The sequence below is a fragment of the Hyposmocoma kahamanoa genome, unplaced genomic scaffold (genome assembly GCF_003589595.1).
Source record: "Hyposmocoma kahamanoa isolate Upper Pololo Valley unplaced genomic scaffold, ASM358959v1 79, whole genome shotgun sequence".
Classification (NCBI taxonomy): domain Eukaryota; kingdom Metazoa; phylum Arthropoda; class Insecta; order Lepidoptera; family Cosmopterigidae; genus Hyposmocoma; species Hyposmocoma kahamanoa.
In genome coordinates this window covers 3485934-3500993 of record NW_020653993.1, presented here as the reverse complement: position 1 = coordinate 3500993, position 15060 = coordinate 3485934, and positions in this window count along the sequence as shown.

Here is a 15060-nt window from a genome sequence, read left to right as displayed (position 1 = left end):
TTTGCCTCACTTAGCGTGTGCGGGCTAGGTTTCTATGCATTATTATTCCAAGGTAAATTAATAATTACAAAACTAACTCACAAACAAAACAAACAAAAAAAATTAAAACACAAACTACGAAACTAGCAAAAATATGAACTATAAAAATACTTTACGTTGTGCCGGACACGGTAACAAAAAGATCAACATTACGTTTATAACATTAAGTATTTGCTGGAAAACGCAATGCGCTCCCAGCACTGATTTTCAGTTAGAACTGAAGGTCATACAGACTAAATTATAAGTTGCCGACCTTCTTAGTTACAAACTTGAAGGTCGGTACAGTGTTATCAGCAGCGTGGTGGTATTAAAACAAGAGTAACACAACATTATCGCTTTCCTTGCATAAATTTTATATGAAATATCAAGCTCATTGTTTTACTCACTGAAGAAAAACAAAACAATAGAAGTCTGACCTACCAACAAAATAGAAGTACAGAGGCTTACGGCCACGATTACTATGACAACCATTGACTTACAAATAAATGGACGACGGGTCCAATACAAAAACCACGAAAAAAATGACCCAAGTCAACCTATTTAAACGTAGTGACATGTAAAGGAATATGAAAAAGCTAAAACGTTGAATTTAAATTGTAATGTCATCGCAGTACTGTCTAATTTTGCTTGCTTCGCTGTCAGTCGAACAAACGAAGACTAAAGCGTGAATGACGCTCTGTATACGATTTTAAAGCCCTATAAGTTCGGACACTTTTTAGCGCGGACCCGACGTCCATATAATTGTAAGTCAATGATGACAACCGATGTCGTCGCCTCACTAAACTCACACATTCTTAATTTGAAACACTACAAAATCTTGACATTGCTTGGTCGTAGTTTGAAATTGAAAAAGAAATAACAAATTCTGGATTGTTAATATAATTTAAACTTTATCCTGTTGACATATCGTTGAAAGGTCAATACCATCAATACCTATTATTACAAGTTACGACGTTTTGATAATTATATTGAAATTTCAATCAATGTTCTGCCATCTAACGCTTAATTGCTGAACGACGACAAATTGGAGTTATTAATTTAGTTCTCCAAAAAAGAAGCGACCATATTGCAGGGGTATATATAAGCTTTATTTTCGTTTCTTGTAACAAAAAAATTATTTCGATAAACAGAAAATTAAAAATTTATTGTAATAAGACCTTCCGACAATATGAAATACCACCACGGGTAATATTTTTGGAGTGGCTATTATTATTTTTGCACTCCAAAATAGCACAATAAGGCATTTTAGTAGAATTTTAGAGAATTTGGACGAAAAAATGACACAACCATGCCATACAAAGCGAAAATGGCAGACTGAGCTCAGATGGATCTTTCGAGACCTATAGCTGGCCCGCGTCAGACGCTAATTTACCATTTTTACTGTGTTTATTGTTCTGTGGTTTTACTCGAACCTAGAAGATACACTCGGCTGCTTCAACGCTATTCCAGGATACAATTTTCAATGAAGATACCACTATCGAGTATGTTTTGGAAATGAAACGATTTTTTTTCTGATCTAAATCGTGTAAATTTGTTTTTTTCAACAAACCAACGTGTTTGGCTCTTTATTAGCGTGGTCACGCCTGGAACCATGGAGTATTGGGTTATTTAAAAAAAATACCCTAAAAATCATAAGTATTTGTTTGTTCACATTTATTCTACAGCAAACTAAGCTAGAGTATAATATATACTTGCTAAATATTGCATTGTATTATACGATCATAGACATTCGATTTTTGTTATCATTTATTTCTTACTTTCAGATTTGTCTGAGTGTTACAAGTCCGTATATATACATACATATATAAATATATATATATATATAAATATATATAGGTACTCTAATATGGTACAATGTTTATATTATATTACTAGTATATCATCACGTCACAATTAACGGTCAATGTTATTTCTTGCAGCTAGTATAATACTAGTGATTTATCGAGTATCGAAATGATTCTTTGCTTTGACAACATTCACAGAATAGATGTTCGTTGATGGAAAGTTGTATTATTGTGACTCTCCATTGTTGGATTTACCTATAGTGCAGAAAGTGTGGTTCACATTTCTTGTGAAAGAGTTCGTCCAGGGTAGTACTGCCACCTGACCTATTTCTGCCGCCAAGCAGTAATGTCAGCATTACTGTGTTCCAGTTTTGAGGGGCAAGGGTGCTGGTGAAATTACAGAGCACATGGGACTTATCAACTTATGTCAGTGGGTGACGGTCGCAGTGGCGGTGCCCCTCAGATCTTTGCGATTTAAAGTTCGGAGTGGCACTACAACTGTTAAGGACAGGCGTGTAGCTTACCATCAGGCGCACGACTTGTCCCGTCACTAGATATAATAAAAAAGTACATTACAACTCGATTTTTATGTACATCGATTCAAGTGTATACGATCTAGCGATTATTAGAAATCGATTCATTTCATTGCGATATTTAAACGAACCGATTCAAATTAAGGCGAATCGCATCGTCTACATTGTATCTAGAGTTTAAACAAATGTCTCATCTTATTAATGATTTCGTCAAGTACAAAAACGAAACATGGCATTGGTCCTGCCGGGAAACGAATTCGACAATTTAGCATTAAGCCCCCGAGGTCGTCAAAGAGAGACTAAATTGAGAAAGCTTTTTATAATTCTTCTTTAAATATCAAAATAATATCTTATTTATGACAAACAAGTATTTAAACGAGCCAAAAAAATAATAAATAAAAGCAGATAAAAATAGTAGTGGGAGTGAATTGAAAAACAGGTTTGTCCGAAGTCGAAGTCGTAGTTTCACCCCAGTGTGAGGCAGGTGTGATAGGTAAGCACAAAAATTACAATACAGATAATAAAAACAAAGCTGAGCCTAACAGGGCTCTACGAAGACATAGTCCTTTTTTATTAATGGTTTTTACGACTCTGGGTACTTTGCTTTTTGAGCTAATCGTCCAAAAGAACACAAATTATAAAAGGATAATCAGCATTACACAAAAAAAACGTACAATAAAAAACATTTTAAATTTCTATCGCGGCGTTAAATATCCTATAACCCAAAAACGTAAAATATTTAAAATAAATTGTAAGAATAGAAAAACATTTTGGGCTTATATAAAGCCCAAAACAAATTGAACTGTATAATTATACAAGAAGGTACGTTATCCAACGTTTTCGTCATCAAATCGAGTATGTAAATAGTTGACAACAGGAAAATCAATTATAATTTAAATCTGGGATTTTCCAAGTATTGGCGTTGATAATGATGTTTGAGTGGTTTATAAACATTTTTTGTTTAATTAAAAAAAAATATATTTTCCTCAAACTGTTTGTGTATATGAAAAAAAATTAACGTCTTTTTTATGAACGAATTTTAAATTAAAGATATAAAATGTATTGGTGTACCCCATTGACTTTTGTAAGTCAATGGTGTACCCGAATCTATTGTCAAATATAAATTTGTATAGCAATCCATTTTAAGTGAAAGGTAAACAGACTATTGATCCGACCATAGACAGTTTTGATGATCAATTGTACAGATAAATGAATAAATTAATTGAATATTTCGATTTGTTTAGTTGAATCAGTTGGAGTAATAGTTCTTTTTGTTGTTGTTTTTTTATGATACCAAATAACGAGACGAAGAAGTCGTGCGCCTGGTGTTTAGGCGAGACTCGCTGTTAATCCTAAAACGAAAAAAATTAGAACAGCAGCTTGATTTTGACTGTCCGTTCCACGTCTGGAAAATTTGACACAGATCTAACGTCGACAAACGCCCGAAGGCGACTGTCGAGGCAACGGGCGCCGCAGCGAGTCGTTAAACTGCTGGGCAATTTGCACATTTTGGGATATATGTGAATTTAATAACTTCTAGGGCTTCATTGAAAACCAAAATTTCGCAGGTTCTCTGTAATACATACTTAAAGAGAAATATCCGCATATAAAAATTATGTAGAAAGTTAGATATTTTATTCTTAAATAATTCGTTTTAGATTTTTATCTTAACCTGTTTACACGGTTTTATATGATCGAATAAAGTACATCCAATCATGTAACACATTAGCACATTCTATAGACAGTAGGTATCTTTAGGCTTAGAATAATAACGCATAGAAACCTAGCCCGCACACGCTAAGTGAGGCAAATTGAAGCGCGCCAAAAGGGCCTACAAGAGCGGGCGGGCCTTCAGTGCTCAAGGTCAACTTGCACCGCGAAAAGCTCCAGAATTTTAGCTAACAATGAAGAAATGTGCGGTAAATGAGTGCAAAAATACGTCAGACAAACATAAAATAGATACTAACATCACATTCTACAAGGAAGTAACGCGTTTCAACTTGTATTTTTATATAAATATTCACTAAAACCGAAAATTAACCTACTATTAAAAGTAGCCTACATGAATTCGATTTTTGCCTCACTTGTAACAGTTCGTTTGATATGAAACTATCATTCTATGCGTTATTATTCAAGTCTTTAGGCATATCGTATATTTTTTTATAAGATTGTTATAAAGGGTTTTTCAACAAGAACTTTGTTTTGTAAATCAAACTAAAACAATGAATTAAGATGACAATTATTCAAATTTTTATTGTATTAAATGAAGTTACCTACCGCCAGAGGGAGTCACTGGGAGACAGTAATTAAACACAACCACTCTTGTTGACACGTATATTGTGACTAAAAACGACGCGGGACGCAGCCACGTTTCTATTTAGAACTACTCACAAAACATCCCTCCACCTTTATTTCTTACAACTACAAGAACTTAAACTAGACTTAAAATTAAAAGAACTTTCGGTTGTCTATTTTATTCCGGGGGCGTTTTGTAGTTATCTCAGGCTGAGCCTGAGCTGACGGGTTGAGTACAGGCGCTTCTAGCGCGGCGGACTCCACGTCAGGGCTGGTTTCGTACTCGAGCCAGCGCTCGGCGTCCGCGTCGATTCCATCAGACGGCCCAGAGGGTTGTCCAACACTCGTGTCGCGCTCGCCGGACGCGGCGGTCGAGTTGTCGCCGGACGCGGCGGTCGAGTTGTCGCCGGACGGGGCGGTCGAGTTGTCGCCGGACGCGGCGGTCGAGTTGTCGCCGGGCGCCGAAGGGTGAGCCAGTAGCACCGGGGGCATGATTGGAGACCCACTCACTTGCGGCGATGCTGCCGATACATGAGGTGTCTCTCCGCAGTCTTCCTTCTGCTCCTCCTCCCCCTTGTATTTCAGTATTTGATTCAAATACGTTTTTATGCTCCGGTTTGAGTGTTCTATGTGCACAATGTACACAGATGCACCAAGTTTCTTTGTAATAGTCCCTTTATCCCATCCTCGTCGCCACTGTTACCTACCGCCAGAGGGAGTCACTATGAAACAGTAATTAAACACAACCACACTTGTTGACACGTATATTGTGACTAAAAACGACGCGAGACGCAGCCGCGTTTCTACTTAGAACTACTCACATAACACTCCGCATAGACTCTGTCTTTAACATCAATCCATAAAAAATAATCTAGCTTTTTTTAAATCACATAATCGAGCTGGCCATAAGTGGCCACGGCTGAATTTCGTGAAACAATGCGATCAGGAAATTTGGGTTGCAATAAATTCATTGTTTTGGTGGCTGTGTGACTTCTGATTGTCATCTAAATTTATTGTTTTATTTTTATTTACAAAACAAAGTACTTGTTGAAATACCCCATACTTAATAGTAAATATCTAAACCATTTGATCTATCAAGATAGTTTTTCCCGCTTCTTCTCCGGTGACTCGCCTTATGCGCATGCCCATAACATAACAGTTCCAGTGCCGCTCAGAGCTTCAAACCGCAATGATCTGAGGGGCATTGCCACTGCGCCCTTCACCCTGAGACATAAGTTGACAAGTCCCATATGCCTGTAATTTCACCAGCACCCTTCAAAACTGGGACACATTAATGCTCATATTACTGCTTGGCGGCAGAAATTGGTAAGGTGGCAGTACTTTTACATTAGCTCTACGGGTACTTACTACTTATAATTCTTGCACATGTTTATTTAAACGTTGATTGTGCAGCATATAAATTAGAATTACATGCATAACGCACGCAAGGCGTTGCAACGCCTTGGCGACGCAATGCACCGCAGCACCTCTTCCCGCTTCATCTCTTGGCGCATTGTCGCGCGCCGTTTCAACGCCATGTGGCATGTAAATCTATATAGTACAACGCAGCGTCACCGCTCAAGGTTCGCAACGCCGACGCAACGCATCGTGTGGTATCGCCCTAAAGGCCTTCCTCACAGTTGGCAATCGGTAAACAAGTCAAATCATCGGTAAAAGCATAAAAAACCAGAGCACTGGAACACGTGAATGAACCAGTGACAATTTTTTTTTTTTATAATATCAAGTGACGGGGCGACAAGTCGTGTGACTAATGGTAAGCTACACGCCTGTCCATAATAGTTGCAGTGCCACTCAGAATTTTACATCGCAAAGATCTGAGAGGCACTACCACTACGCAAGTCACCTTGGACATAAGTTGACAAGTCCCATGCTAAACGTGTACAATCGCCAACCCGTATTAGGCCAGAACTGTGGCCTAACTAAATCTTCGTCTGAGAAGAGACCCGTGCCCAGCAGTGGGGCATAAGTGGGTGGATGATAATGATGATGATGTGATGACAATTCAATAAATATTCTTATGCAATAAATTATTGGTATATTTAAATCAATAAGTAAAATCTGAAAATTGTAATAATCTTAATTTCGACTGCCGTAACCATTGACTTACAATTATATGGACGTCGGGTCCGCGCTAAAAAGTGTCCGCACTTGTAAGGCGCTAAAATCGTATACAGAGCGCGACACTCCGCTTTAGTCTTCATTTGTTCTACGGACAGCGCGATACTGCGATGACATAACAATTTAAATTTCGAATAGGTTGACTTGGGACATTTTTTTCGTGGTTTTTGTATTAGACCCGTCTGGCCGTAACAAACAGTATCGAAACTGCAAAATCTACATTTTTTTTATTGCATCAATTTTAAAAGTATATAATACAATATTAGAAAAATACACAGTTTGGTCAAAACAAATCACATTAAGGGAAGTTTTAAATTGAATACTATCGGTACTTCACACTATGAGCGACAAACATCATCGAATAAGGTACAATCGATACTGTCCTAAAGCGCGTGCGCACACAATTTGTAACTAACCGAATCGTCAGTATTCGCCGCAATGCGATGTGAGAGAGTGAGGGCATGTCTCTTTCATTTAATTTTAGCTTGTTTTAGTTACTTATGTTTGGTTTTGCTCTTTTTTTTAAATCGGAGTTTACAAATGAATAGCCGAGGTAGATGTGTGGTTAATTTCGTATTAAAACATAAAAAACACGTCACGGTGAAACCAGGTCTAACGAAAAAATATATAATTAACTCGATAAGTATTTACAAATTTGTTATAACCCTTCATAATATCAAAAATAAATGATCTAAAATATCTCTTATGTAACTAGTTCCTAAATATGTTTCAAATAATTAGTGCTTTATGTCGTTTTTTCTTATCCAAGTGACCAGATGGCTGGTCAGACAAGAAAAACTATCGAAAATGGGAGATTCGATAGTGTTCTAGGTGGATGTAATTTGGACAAAGTTGTAACTGGCATTTTTGATAGTATACGTGTTTATTTCTAGTCTTAGAGCTCTCGAATGTACCACTTTCCTTGGTTTTCTGTGGAAAACATCTATCGAGTCTACCAGTTACAATATTGTTCTACGCTAGATACTTCGCAAATTGACAGATTCGATTTTTTAAATCTCTGCGTGTAAAACAGGGTTGTTTGCATTAATTTTTTTTTTTAAATAAATAAATAACGCACACATTCAACATAGCCCCGCACTAGGGAAACCCTGTGTCGCGAGTGCCATGGACACACACATAGACAACCACAAATTACACCCAAACTCACGAGAGAAATAAATGTAAGCCATACAAACATTTCTCCCGGCCCGGGAATCGAACCTGGGACCTCTGCGTGGCAGTCCGACATGGTAACCGTTCGGCCACGGAGGCAGTTAATTATAAATATTAGACAATAAATATTAGAAATATATTAAAAGACATATTAAAAGACAATAAATATTAGACACAACTGTCAAACTGTGTGACAAATTTACGACAATTTATTCTGGTTTCATAATTAAAGCATGATGTTTTTTCTTAGAATCTTCTGTCAACAATTACACTAAAAAAGAATTTAAATTTTTAAATGATATTTACGATGATTTCTTTGCAGCTTGGTCAACATTGGGTAACAAGAAGCGTGATGGTCTGATAAGTGATTTCCACAGCGTTTAGTAGCCTAATAGTTTGACCTACCACCTCTCAAGCAGAGGCCGTGCGTTCTATCTGGACTCGCATCTCTGAGTTTTTCAGAATTTATGTGCGAAATTTCGAATGAAATTTTAGTTTAAATTTAAATTTTTGGTTTTTATGTTTGGTTTGGAAAAACATCGTAATGAAACCTGCACGACGAAGAAGGTTCACAAAACTCGGAAAACCTGTGAAGTCCCCAGTCGCATTGGTCTATGGTCTGAACTTTTGCCTGAGAGGAAATATAAAAAAGCAGGTGTTGACTTATGACAAGTACATTTCAAACAAGGAACCCGCACGAAAATCTAAAGCACAAGTTATGACAGATTTACATGATTATGCAATTAAAACTGCATCAAAAATAGTATACGCATCATACGATTTCCAAAAATTTCTCAAGTGCCTTTCCGGTGAAGTGTCTCTCTTTTATTTTTTTTTTATTAGATTTTGTTGAATAAAATGATGAATGATGCAGTAGACATTGAATTTTGATCCGACAACTCCACTGGGCAAAATCACAATAGTGATATACAGCCTTTACATGTATGCCAGTAATAAATATAATATCGACATCACACAAAGATTTCGTGTTCATACACGGGTTTTTGTGATATTTATATAGTTTTCCTCGTGTAAAACATTCTTTGACAAAGTAATTTTATGTAATAAACATCTTATTAGGAAATTAATTTTTTTTTCGGATCTAAATCGCGTATATTTATTTTGCAAACAAACCAACGTTTCGGGCCCTTTACAGGTCCGGAAGCAGACATCAGTCGTGACTATGGGACCTGTAATGGGCCCGAAACGTTGGTTTGTTTGAAAAAACAAATACAGGCGATTTAGATCCGAAAAAAAATAGTTTCATTTCCTAAGTGTACCAATCACGAAAACCTAAGAACTCAATAAACACCTTATTGTTTCATTAACAAGCCGCCAAGTAGTAATGTGAGCATTATTGCGTTCCGGTTTTGAAGGGTAAGGGTTTTGGTGAAATTACAGGCACATGAGACTGAGACATGGGACAAAAGTTCATTTAAGATATTATAGTTAAAAGGTGATTTAATTTGTCTATGTTACTCGTAATGAATTCCATACAAAAAGTGGTTTAATTCATAATAAATATACGTTAGTAAATTATGAAATCAGTGTTTGGTTTTGGTATCCTCTTCTCTTTCAGACCGTCAATTACTTGGTATCGAAAGTGTTAAACTTTGATTGATTCTATAAAAGCTGTCAATGAAAAGTACCGAAACTGATTGATTCAATATTTGTTCAAATTTTACAAGCCCTGAATACTAACAAATCTGCCACTTTCGATTAATTTTTAACCAATTCTAACAACGTAAACTATTGAATGTGAAATATTTTCCAGAAAAATACATACAATTTTTAAATCACGCTAAGACCTAAGAAAAACACACAAAATTATCATAATTGGGTGTCACTTTCACGACACTATTAAAACTTATTATTCTAAGTCAAAATATAACTTCAAATTAGTCTACTGTAAAGTATGCATTTTGTAGTTTCGATACTGTACGTTGCTGCAGTCGATTTGTTCTGCAAATGTGGTGTATTTGCGCGTCGTCATGTGTAGACAAAAGTAAGGAAACGTCACCGCACTCACTGTTCACGTGTTATATTATGTTGTTTCTCCGTTCGTAGTAGCATTAGAGCTCCTTGTGAAAGAGTTCGTCCAGGGAAGTACTGCCACCTTACCTAATTCTGCCGCCAAGCACTAATGTGAGCATTACTGCGTTCAGGTTTTGAAGATGATGAGACTTATAAACTTAGGTCTCAGGGTGATGGGTGCAGTCCCTCAGATTTTTATATTTATCTCTGAGTGGCACTGCAACTGTTATAGACAGGCGTGTCGCTTACCACCAGGCCCACGACTGGTTTGCCCCGTCACTAGGTATCATTACAATAAAATCAAATATATAATAATATGTACTTTAGTGTCATTCGAAGTAATATTGTGTAAAAAAATTAAATGCGGGGTTACACTGTTGCGCTCAAATAAGATTTATAAGGAAGTAAGTATATTTTTATGAATACATTCTTATCTCTTTTTAAACATTGTTTTGTCGGCGGCCCTTTTTGTACATTCTTTAAAAGTACGCTTTCAACAGTGATTAAAAAGAAGTAAGACGGTAGGTACTATTCAATAGAGTTCCCTAAAGTAAAAAAAAATAAAACAATGACTTAACCCTTTCGTGGATTAATTAGTACTACACTTTAAAATATCATTACTTTTCTTAGTGCCGTAGCGCTTATATTGATTGAATATAATAATTATCATTCACATCACTGACTGCGGACCCGTCTACATTCTTATATAAAAGAAAGTACGGCTACGAAAGTAGTATTATTGCTGTTGTGTCATATTTAATGAGTACTAAAACATTTTTATAAACCACACGACCAAAGACCAGATCATTGCGCCCCTGTTTAAGCGTACAACGAGATAGAACAGCAGCATTCACCGGCAGTTTTAACTACCACGCTACGAAGTGTTGGAATATTAACCCACCACCTTTAAGATTTCTAAAATCTAAATTCACTTTCAAGGAAAAGTTAAAGGAACTTCGTCTAGACAGAAGAGATGGTGAAAAGTGTTACATTTCTATCGCCGTGACTATCGTTCTAGTTACAAAAAATCACAGTGACTGATCATCATGATTTTATCACGCCTGTTACTTACATCACGTAAGTAATGTATTGGCAAGCGGCTACTTTCTAATAGTCGTTGTAAATAGAATAATTAAGTTATTAGATAATACTTACTTTGAAGTACCGTTTAATATCATTTAAAAAGTTGATTCGCAATAACTTTCACACCTGTACTGGCTTAGAACTGTCGCATTATTCGTTAATAAGACCACGCGGCGTGTTTATTATTTTGGATCAACTTTATACAATTATTTTATTTGTATTTACAGTATTTACACGATATTTAATTACTTATTATAACAACGAAAACTAACTTAATTATTTATTATATATTATATTAGTAGTCACGGTGATACTATTCCTAGTATCACCACATTTTTCACAGAAATTTTACGAAGGAACGACGTTCCAAAATCACATTGGTTGTACCTTTGTAACACTGTCTTCGACAATCATATCACGACATACAACGTATTTTACAAACATAAACTCCGTTGTGTAGAGACTGGCGTCTGCGCCATTCATTGTGGCTCGCTTAAATTCTAATTATGAACCGAGAAATAATTAGATTAGTGGAAATATCGTGTAAATATTGTAAACGGGTGATCACTGTGATTTTTTCATCGTGACGTTATTTACTATGCGCCTCTACTAAACATTAAAAAAGAGTAGGATCCCATAGCGCTTTGGTTAGGTGACGAAAACTAGCTTTGAATATTTTATAATGCCATACACTTGTTTACCTGACAGAATGGATCCGGAGTCAATACAATATCGATGCCTTAATTTCTCAAATTCGTATCCTATATAGAGTGATTAATTCAGGGGGTGGCACAACTTTGGAATATGGATGCATTACTTTAAGAATAGGTAAAAGCCAGTATGTGAATACGAAGGCAATGTGATGTGAAGTCAGCCTGAAAAATTTGTATATACAATCCATTTTTTGTATTTCAGTAACTTTGTGTTTTAAGATACGAGTTTGAGAAAGTAAGGCGACGATTACATCATATTGACAATTCGGTGCAGTGCAATTTTGCAGTTTGGTTGCAGTAGACACGATCGCAATTGTAACTATCTCATGCCAAATTCGATGTAGTTTTGTTTTTATAATATCAAGTGACGGAACAAACGAATCGTGCGCCTGATGATAAGTGACACCGGTCCATAATAGTTGCAGTGCCACTCAGAGCTTTAAATCACTAAGATCTGAGAGACTCTCAACTCTGAGACGTAAGTTGACAAGTCTGTAATTTCACCAGCATTCTGGCTATATAATATTGTGTAATAGCATCATGATTTACTTATTAATAATTCATTTGATTTTTATATAATATTCACATACAAATTGAATTTTTATTCCTAATAATAGTTACATTTTTTTTTTAAATAAATGCTCCCCTCGTCAATAAAAGTAGGTGTAGCGCGTCGGGCATGTTTGCGGAAGCTCGTACGGACGGCTTCCAAGCCGTCATGCGAAAGAGGATTGGCCCTGTGGAGTCGCATTCGGAAAAGTACCAACAGCATTCTGAACGCTATCACTTGGAGGTTTGACTGTCCAATTGAAGAATATTGGATGAGTCAAACAAAAGGTGTGGCCCAATGGGAGCTGTAGTTGTGGTTTTAGAATTTTCATTTTGTTTGTACTAACCTTACTTTAAGTTTTTGCTGTTATTAACATACTATGGATAATTTAAGTCCGAAATAAAGAAATTTATTATTATTATTATTATAAAACTTAATTCTTAAAAGTTTTCGCGAAATGGCTAGTATTTATAGGGCAACAAAAACCACATAACAAATGGCGAAATTGTAAATTACAGTAAGGCACACTTACCATGATTGGTATAACTTAATTGATAGTTGTGGTTTTTGTAACATTCTACACACGGGAAATACAGTAGGTACTTAAAGATGATTGTAGGCAATTAGCTAATTACTTATTCTGTGTTACTATTAATTACTTTTTGTACTTCTTACACTGCAACATTTCAGCATAAATATTTAAATTTGTTATTGAGGAATTTGCTTTAATGGAAACGTATTTAATCGTAGTTATGAAACAAATCATATACGGCTGTAATCAAGGAAGAAACAAACAATGGAAGTGCCTTAAGCTTGAACTAGGGACTATAAAAACCCGCTGTTGCCAAAACTCACACATTCATAGTTTGAAACTTTATGAAATCATAAGAATGATTGATTGTAGTTTATAATTTAAAAAGAAGTAACAAATTCTGGATTGTTAATATAATTTAAACTTTACCCTAACTGATTTCGTATTGAAATTTCAATCAATGTGCTGCCATCTAGCGGTCAATGGCTGAATGACGGCGAAGTCGAGATGTTAACTAAGTTCTCCAAAAAAAGAAGCGACCATATTGCAGCGGAATAAGGTTCAATTTCGTTTCTTGTAACAGACAAATTAAAACGAGAAACAGAAAATATATTAAAATTAAATAAAATAAGACAACCATGATATAACAGATATTATTACAAGTACGATTATCAATTTTGCACTCCAAGTAGCAAATTATGGCGATTTTGAAATAAGATAATTGACACAACCCTAACGTACAAAACTAAAATTCGAACGAAGCTCCGTAAATATAGAACTCCGCGTACTGTTGGCACACGTGTCACGCGCACTAAGCACTTCTACTGTATTTATTGATTAGTGGCTATAACTTCAATTTTGTATGAAGTCAAATAAATAAACGACGACCACGGAGGTCCCACAGTTGTTACTGTAGTCGCTGGACAAGGAAGTCGTCGAACCAATTTGGGAAATGCACTTTTCTAAATAGGTTCTCGTTTGGGTGTTTTGCGTAGTGTCATGGATTGAATTCTGTTGCTCTAATACACACAGCGGGAATTCTCTAGTTTGCAACCAGGCACCTCATTACATTATTAACCCATTCAAGAGCAGTAAGCGGGTTTACCCATTGCATCCAGTTCGCAGTCGTTCCAACAAATCCGAGACTTACAAATCTAGGAAATTCGGACCCACTTCGGATGTCGCTTATGTACTAAGTCCGATTCAAATCCGATTATAAAAAACAGCACATTGCACTCCCATATAGTACTGAAAACACTAACAAAAGACGGAAAGATGTTGTCTGCCCCAAAATTGTATCATCAAAACATGTGCCTATTTCCAGATTTTTGTGTTTCTTGGGCCATTTTTGTACAATAAATTAAACGTCAAACTGGCCATATATCATTTTTGTTACATAAATAAAAAGAAAATTAAAAAAATCATTCAAAATATGTCCTACGATGATAGAGAGAATTTATTATTATCCCAAAATAAATGTTGTCTAATTTAAGCGTATAGGTTATTATTGACTTACAAATAAATGGACGACGGGTCTAATACAAAAACCACGAAAAAAATGTCCCAAGTCAACCTATTCGAAATTTAAATTGTAATGTCATCGCAGTATCGCGCTGTCAGTCGAACAAATGAAGACTAAAGCGGAGTTTGGCGCTCTGTATACGATTTTAGCGCCTTACAAGTGCGGACACTTTTTAGCGCGGACCCGACGTCCATATAATTGTAAGTCAATGGTATAGGTATATGATTTGCATTTTATTGTTTAATTATTTTTTGTTTATAATTTAATTATATATTCACCTGCTTAGAATAATAACGCATAGAATGATAGTTTCATATCAAACGAACTGTCCCAAGTGAGGCAAAAACCAAATTCATGTAGGCGTAAGCAACTTGTAACTACGCTCGTCGGCACGCACACAAATATACAAATAATGATGCCATGGAATAACATTTCCCTCAAAAGTGGGGAAATTGTATCTTGCTTAACTCATCATTAAGTTAAAGGTGCCTACAGATTTGCCCGACATTGTCGATCAGGTGCCTACAGATATGCTCGGTTTTGTCGATGAAAAACGAATATAGCACTTATTTGTAAATCCAAGATGGCGGACACGATTTTTCAAAATATGCTATATGGGTATCCTTTTCGAGGTATTTGGGGATGCTCATTACGAATATGGCA